The following is a 9,089-nucleotide window of genomic DNA, read 5'->3' as shown; positions in this document are numbered from 1 at the left end:
CCCTGCTAAATAAAATGAAGAGTATTTTGTTGGAGATGCTTTTTGTAACAACTACATACATTTTAGTTATGCGTAATTTATTTTTGTTGTTTGCAGCTCTTCACCTATGGGTCATGCAGGCAATTGGGGCAAGGACTACATCAATGAGCACCCCCAGCCTGCTCGATTGATATCTGCCCAATTTTCATCCAGATATCAGTCAGGTAGGTCCATTGGACAGCGCCATACACAGGCAGATTAGTTGCCAACTTGGTCTGAAGGGGCTAAATCACAAATCTTAAATCTTAGATTCTTAATCTGTCCTTGTATGGCCACCTTTACAAGCTGGTACCAGTATAAAATGAGAACTGAAGGTACTGGCACTGGTGGAGAAATATAAATTGGCATGACTGAATGAATCACATGACTCAATGAGTCACATGACTGGGCAGTAAACATAGAAGCCTATCCTTTTTTTGCAGGGACAGGAAATAGAAAAGGGAAAAGCAAAGTCTGGTAAAGCAGTAGTTAACTTTACGTTAACTTACAGTATGTATCAGTTATAGAACAGCTGGTTGTAACTTTTCAACTGGTGTTTTTTTTTATGGTTTTTGAATTATTGGCTGCCTTCTGACTTTTGACATCTTTTAAATGAAGGTTACTGACCCCAGTAGCCAAAACTATGGCTTTGTAAGGCTACTATTGTTATGGTTTGTTTTATTACTTTTCTTTCTATTCAGGTAATCAGGCCTATTCTACTCCTATACCAGTCTCTCATTCAAACCACTTCTTTATAATAAAAATTTCATTAAAAGTTAACTCAAAGGTGAACAAACAACCTCTTTAAGTAAAATTTAAAACCCAATATAAAGGAAGAAGTGATGGTGGATAATGGAGTGGGTGGAACCTCATTGGGCAAATTTTTCACAGATTGTCAGCCAGGCAAATTCATTGTAAGGGTATACTATAGACCTCCTCAAGTCAGTAAGGTGGGAGAGGCTCAGCTCCTGTTGCAAACAGAATAGGCTGTTAGTTTGGGGCATGTGGTAATGATAGGGGGTTTTAATTACCCTGATATAGACTGGCAATAGTACTGCTAAGACAGTTAATTGGAACAAGTTTATAATCTTGTTGCATTTAAATGTTATGTCACATATTGTTGAGGAGCCAACCAGAAATCATGCTGGCTGGATCTAGTGATCTCTAATAACCCAGAATGTATAGCAAATGTGCAAGTGGTTGAACCGTTGGGTAAAAGTGGCCATAATGACCACAAAGACCCTGATATTCAGAAAAGCACATTTTAGCTCCTTAAAGGAGAAGGAAAGGCTAATAAAGAGTTAATCTCAAGCTGCAGGCATACCTTCAGTTCTCTCAATAGTGCCCTTAAGTCTCCCCATATTTCTCCTGTTCAGAAGATCAGAAGCTAAACAGGGTAGAGAACATTCCCATAATGCAACGCTCCTACCCAGACTTGGCGACTTGGGACTGTAGGCGGCATGCGCACACAGCAGGAGCGTCTGGTTGCCATGGTGATGGCGCAGACAGGAGAGTGAGTGTAGGAGGATCAGTGACAGGTGAGCGGTGAACTCTGCAAAACTCGGGGGGGTTTGTGGCAGGTGAGCGGTGAACGGGGGGGTGGTGGCGGCTATACAAAACTCTGCAAAACTTGGGGGGGGGGTTGTGGCAGGTGAGCGGTGAACGGGGGGGTGGCGGCGGCTATACAAAACTCTGCAAAACTCAGGGGGGGGGGTTGTGGCAGGTGAGCGGTGAACGGGGGGGTGGCGGCTATACAAAACTCTGCAAAACTCGGGGGGGTTTGTGGCAGGTGAGCAGTGAACGGGGGGGGGGTGGCGGCGGCTATGCAAAACTCGGGGGGGTTTGTGGCAGGTGAGGGAAGCGGCGGAGGGTTTGTGGCAAAAGCGGGGAGGGGGGTTTGTGAGCAGGTGCGGGGATCGGAGGGGGGGCTAGCTTGTGCTTTTCAGCAATAGCCCATACAGACATGCTGGACAAGATGGCGGCACCATTCACTGAAACAAGTATGTAGGTTCTAGTATGTGTATCTCTGTAAATCTTTCATTAGGCAAGCCAGAAATATAGCATTTTTACACAGCAATAGTAGTACTATTTAATAGTGTGCTTAATAGATTTTGACTTTCCTTGTCCTTTAAGGGCAGTACTTAAGTACCTAAATTTGGGAAGTAAGTTTCCCACTAAAAACACAGAAATGGTTAAAATTGAAAATATTATAAAATATAACTGTTCTCAATGCATTTTAGATTTTATTACTAAATTTACATTGTTTGCGTTGCAAATAATTCACTCTACCATTTAACATTTTATTCTTGAACCAACAAATGTATTTTTTAGTTGTAATATTGGTATGTAGGCAGCCATCTCAGTGCATTGAGCTTTCAGAAGGAGCCAGTGCTACACATTAGAACTGCATTCAGATAACCTATTGGTTCTCCTACTCACGTGTAACTGGAAGAGTCATGACTTGGATGAGGCTAACTTGGGTGTTTTATTATTGAGTGCTATTCTTATATCTACCACTAGGTGGGGCATGAGAGCATTTTTAGCAATGCAGGCTTCATTATGCTGGCTGTTATCTTGTTACCTGGCCATTGTTCTGCAGATAGATTGCTGAGGGGGAGGAAGGGGGTATCACTCCCAAACTAACCATACACGTTAAAGGAACAGTAACATCAAAAAATTAAAGTGTGTTAAAGTAATTAAAATATAATGTGCTGTTGCTCTGCAAAAAACTCTTGTTTTTGCTACAGAAAAGCTACTATATAAATAAGCTGCTGTGTAGCCATGGGGGCAGCCATTCAAGCTGGAAAAAAGGAGAAAAGGCACAGGTTACATAGCAGATAACTAGTAGATAAGCCCCATATAATGGGGGTTTATCTGTTATCTGCTAAGTAACCTGTGCCTTTGCTCCTTTGAATGGCTGCCCCCATGGCTACACAGTAGCTTACTTATATAAACTATAGTATTCTTTCTGAGGCAAACACACCAGTTGTAGCAATGCAGGGCAGCAGTACATTATATTGTAATTACTTTTATACACTTTAATTTTTTGGTGTTACTGTTCCTTTAAGATCCGCTCACTTGGCGAGGTTGCCAAGCAAAAGGATCTTCTCCCGATATCTCCACCTACGGGTGAGCGATATCGGGCTATTTCAGGCTAATTCGGTCGTTTGGCCCTGGGGCCAAATGATCAAATTACAACTACGGGTATAGACACGGTCGGTTCGGGGACCACATCAACGAGCCAATGCAGTCCCCGATCCGACTAAATTTTTAAACCTGCCCGATCATTATCTGCCCGATTTCAGGCCAGATATCGGTCAGGCAGGCCCGTTGTTAGTGCCCCTACACTGGCTGATAAGCTGCTGAGTTGGTCTAAGGGGCCAATATCGGCAGCTACAATCAGCCCATGTATGGCCAACTTAAGAACAGCCCCTATCTAGAATACAACAGTTTTGGTCTTTGAGTGATATAGATAGGGTTGCCACCTGGCTAGTATGTTATCAGGGAGAATAAAGGTCCCCATACTCTGCTCACTTGGTGATGTCGCCAAGCGAGCGGATCTTCTCCTGATATCCCCACCTATGGGTGGGTGTTATCGGGAGAATCCAGGCTGATTCGATTGTTTGGCCCTGGGGTATAGGAAAAGTCGGTCCGGGGACCACATCAACCAGCCTGATTTCAGGCAAGATATCGGTCGGCCAGGCCCGTCGGTAGTGCCCATACATGGGCCGATTAGCTGCCGAATCGGTCTAAGGTTCTGATATCGGCATCTAGAATCAGCCCGTGTATGGGGACCTTTAGATCTGTTTTCCTTCTCAACTGTTCCCTATTCTAGTCTGGAGTAGGCTCCTGCCACACAGGGAAGATTTTGGTTTGCGGATAAACGCAGGCTAGTAATCTGTCCCTACGCTTTAAAAATCTTATTGATGTGCCTGCACCCGGAGCCATTTCATTGGCCCGGGTGCAGGCATATGGAGTGGATTTTGATGCAAAACTGCATACTCAAGTAGTTATGTGCCGAAATCCGATCAGTGTGCCACCACGCAGGCCGACCCAATGGCTCTGGGTGCAAGCATATCAATAAGCTTTTTAAAGTTTAGGGACAGATTATTGGCCCGAGTTTATCCGCAGGTTAAAAATCTGCCCCATGTGGCAGGAGCCTTAGGATTCAGCATAATGTGCATTTTTCAGAAATATATGGCTTTCCAGGGGTGAACCGTAGCTGAAATGAAAGCTTATATTCTCTTTTTGAGGGCAGGCTGTAATGTGTAATGACAAACCTATATTTATAAGAAGTAGGCAAGGAAAGCCATTTAAGTTCCCCCCTTTCTGCATTTTTTAAGTATTTAGAGCCCTTTGTCTTGTTACAGAAGTTGATATATAACATCTTCCTTGGAAAATTTTCCCTAGTAAATTCCCCTAAAGAGTTAATTTACATATTGTAATAAAATTGAGGGCACTGACTGCAGTGTGTATCTACTGCCCCATGTGGTGGGCCCCCCTGAACATCCCCTCACACTTACCTGTCATCCTTGTACTATGGTTCCCCTGGCTGGCCCCATAGTGGGTAGGGTTAGAATGCCTTAGCACTCCTTGTCCCCCCTGAACAATGACTGAGTGCAGATGAATTAATTATTTTTACCAAGTAAATAGCATAGCCCTGTTCCTAAGTGCGGGAAAGGGAGAAGAAAGCAGGAGGACATTAGTACAAAGATGTGGGGTGAAGAATGATAAAGGAAAGAGACTGGTATTCTTGTCCCTTACCAAACTGAAAGGGTACAAGATACAGGAGAACAACAAAGTAAATTAAATGTGACATTCGACTGGTACTTAAAGGAACACTTTCTTCAAAATAAAAGCAGTGTAAAGTGGATATTATTGGAAAATGGTGATTATCCCATTCTAGTCTAGCTGTTCAATACTTGGATGTGAGAATACCCAGTATATAAATATATATACATACATATATATGCAGCTTTACAACTTTTCTTACATAGCTGTTAAATATTCATTAATAGTATTAGGGGACATATTACTTTAAAATGATTGTATCATTTAAATAAGTCTGTGGAGCCAACAAGCTATCTGGCCCTGGCTTTGTTACAAATCAGTCAGCACTGGGTATTGCTCGCCTGCTAGGAGGTTATATAGCAAAGCTGAACACACACACCCTGCACATTTAGCTGTACAGTTTGATAAAAGAAAAATTTAATTAAGGGGATAATGCACCAGGTCTAGTATCCCATAGCAGTAACCCAGGCAACAGGTAGCGCTGCTATTCAACTGTTAAATATCTGATTGGTTGCAATAGACCTGTGCACAAGTTCTTTTGTATTGGTGATTGATACACTGACACCTAGTGGTAGTTTTTACTAATTAAGTCCTATTGCCTTAATTTTGTGTTTTATTTCGTTTTTTAAATTTGTTATTTTTGATTTTCCAAATAACAACAAAAAGAAACATAAAGGAAGTAGAAGAACATTAAAGCAAAGGAAGAGGAAGGGGGAGTCTCAGGAGCCGCATTACAGAATTTGACAGGGTACAGTGCATAGGTAGATAAGTTATTACAGGGTTATTGTTGTGCAGATATCCACACACCCCATACTGCATCAAATTATATGGGATACCCTCTGGCTATAGAGGTTGATTTTTGCCTGGGCAAGGAGTCATTGACCATTTTTTTCCAGTATGCAATTGTAGGTACAATAGTTTCCAGTGTAGCAGTATTGTTTTTTTCACATAGTATAAAAGCTGCAGGTAACAGAGTTCTGCAAGTGGGCTGAGCGTGGGGTTACTTTTACGAGGAGGCACAGCAACGGTGAATGAATATTGGGAAGTCTCTCGGCTAGAAATTTCAGTACTTCTCCTCAAAATTTTTGGATCTCTGGACATGTCCAAAACACATGGAGATAGGATACTATATCAGCCAAACACTTGGGGCAGGTATCAGAGGCAGTATGATACAATTTTGCCAAGTGAGGTATACCCTATAGAGAAACTTAAGTTGTATGAAACAGTCTCTCATGGAGATAGTTAGACTTGGCACTTAATGGAGTGCAGTCCTTCCACGTCATCCTCGAGCTCAGGAATGTCCCATTTTCACTTAATCTTAGTTTTATCCAGTGGGTTAGGGCCTGCTAGCATCAACAAGGTATAGCACAGGGCCACAGTCAAATGTATAAAGACTTGGAGAGCTACGCAAGCATCTTAAAAGTTCTTGGAGGTGCCAAATAAGGGCTAAGATTGGCTATTAGGCAGCCTCTATGCACACTATCAGCTTACAGGAGGCTTTATCTGGTAGTAAATCTTGTTTTTATTCAACCGAAACTTGCCACCAAGTCAGGAATTCAAAAATAATTACCTGGTTTGGGGGCACTGAGAGCAACATCCAAGGCATTGGTGAGCAACATGTTGCCCCCGAGCCACTGGTTGGGGATCACTGGTATAGCACATACTTAATGGTTTTCTAAGGCCAGGTTTAGGTAGGTACACCTCTAGAGTTGTTTCTTTAAGTTCTATTGGTCTGAAGGGAAGTTGTGTTTGGAAGGCATGCTTAAGCTGTAGGTATCGAAATACCATATTGGAAGGGAGCTAGAATTCTTGCTTAAGAATCGGGCTAGGCCATTCCCAGAGCTTTTTGAAAGGCATGGGTTACAGTTCACATAGGGACTGTGGTTGAGTAGTGTCTGGAGGGACGGACCTCTGTACAGAAGTCTTGCTGACGCTTCAAATGACCCAACTGCTGCCGCCTCTAAAATAGTGGTGGGGTTATCCAATTGTGGATTAATCCACCAGTGGGCAAACACTAGTTAGCTGTGAGGAAGTACCGTTTAAGATCTGGCAGTGCAAGCCCCCTGGTGGTAGTCAGGGCACAGAGTGTTTTGAAATCTATCCATGGGTGTTCGCCCGCCCATAAGAAGTATTTCACCAATTTTTCCACGTGAACCAGGGAGCTCAAGGAGTAATTGGAGGGTTACTAAATATGTATAGAAACTTAGGTAAAAAATTGTAGGTATTATATCTGTCTGGCAGTGACAACAGTGTCTGCCAAATATCTAATTTAATGGTCAGGGCTTGCATTATCGGATCTAGGTTTAGTTGGGTATATGTACAAAAGTCTTTATGAATAGCAACGTCAAGGTATTTAAAACTATCTACCACCTGTAAATTGCCTACTTTTCAAGGTGTTTTTGTTTCATTTTAGATGTGTTTACAAGGGGCAAGCACAAGATTTTTTACCCAATATAAAAAAAAAATATATAGGTGGAAATGTACACTGTTTATGGGTCAAATATAGTAACATACTGTAGCATTTTTATATAACCAGCCACAATACAATATCATTGCCATTTGTACCAGAGTCTGCCAAGGATACAGGAAGATCAAGCAATCTGAGCAGATCTAAGCAAGCTAGCCATGAATACAGGAAGCTATTGTTTAGACAGTTACCCTACAGTAGTCCTACTTATTTCTAAGACATTAAATATGCGTTTAGTTCCAGATGTTTTTCTTAGCTTGCCTCAGGATAGGCCCTAGCCATTGTTTTGGGCTTACACTTAATGGAGGAGAGCTTCGCTTCATCAGAGTAACCATTATGGATTATCCTATTCCTATGAATAAAGAGATATGTGCAGGTAATAAGGCTTACTGGGCAGGATATAGTATTGTGTCCCATTAAGGTGCAAAATAAGGACTGTTTACAATAAAAGCTGAGACGTTGCACTAGTAACACTAATACTGACAAATACAATAGGTAGTTTCAAGAAAGCTTTGTATGCATTTGTAAAGTAAAAAACTGAAAAGTTAATTGTATGTTTTATTATTCTGTGGGGGGTATTTAGAAAAATGCAGCTTTTCTTAGTCTTAGACAAATGACCAATCACACTGCATTTCCTGTTGGCCCTCATCGAGTCCTACAGTGCAGTAAAATTAATGAAGTTTGGTAACTTGACATTGCATAATAAAATGCTGATCCTATAACTGAAATTACCATTTGGAGAAAGTGTTTTTTTCCGTGTTTGAGTGGCTCAGCTAGAAGATTTTCCATTAATGTTTTATTTCCAAATAAACCTTATTAAAAAAAAAAAATCTTTAGTTTACATTTCAATATCTCCCACAAATTCCAAAATTGATAGCACATAATGAAATGGTATTAAAAAAATATTGTTTCTAGAGCATAGGAATTTTCATGGCTGATACTTTTGCATCTGTGAGGGAAACATGCTTAATTCATTGTGTGTCATAAAGTCACCTAACAGTTGTTAGCTAGAAAACAAATTATTTGCAGATTGTAGATTGGGCAGGTCTCTCTTCACCTCTTGTATTGGTTATTGATTGCTTTATATGTTACTCTGTATGTCCAATGTATGAAACCCACTTATTGTACAGCGCTGCGGAATATGTTGGCGCTTTATAAATAAATGTTAATAATAATGTACCATTCTATAAGGAATTATGTCCCATGTGTTTGTGGATACAAACGACAGAGCATCATTAGGGTTTTAAACAGAAGAGAAGCCATGTGCTGGGTAACCACAAGTACAGACCCTTTGTCACAGCTAGAAATCTTAGAAGTTGTGAAGAATTATGGAAGAGAGCCTTTTAATGCCTTTAGGGAGAACACTGATTATTTGCCTTGAGTGCCAGACACATCTTTAATATAAAGGCACCTATTGGACATGCATTTAAATAATTTATGACAGCAATCCTTTGCTTTAGGAAGAACCCCGAGTATCTTCTTGGTGGAAAGATTATTCTCCTGGTAAGAGGGAGTCATGAATTCTTTATGACAGGTCAACAATGCATATCTCATGCTGGAACCCTTGGGATTTCTACTTAATGTATATAAAGTCTGCATGGCCATAAAGGTGTCCTATAAAACACATGTATTGTACCTTTAGCTAATAACCTGCAGTCGCTAGTGTGCCAGCTATTCCTCTTTACTTAATTTAATTCTGGATGCCACAGACTCAAGGCAGGGTACCTGGCTAGAAACCTAATACTGAGTTTACAAGTAGTAGGCAAAGAGGAATGGGGGCGATGTAAGTATAACTGAGCCTAATGTGAACACA

The sequence above is a fragment of the Xenopus tropicalis genome, chromosome 1 (genome assembly GCF_000004195.4).
Source record: "Xenopus tropicalis strain Nigerian chromosome 1, UCB_Xtro_10.0, whole genome shotgun sequence".
Classification (NCBI taxonomy): domain Eukaryota; kingdom Metazoa; phylum Chordata; class Amphibia; order Anura; family Pipidae; genus Xenopus; species Xenopus tropicalis.
This window is presented reverse-complemented; position numbering follows the sequence as displayed.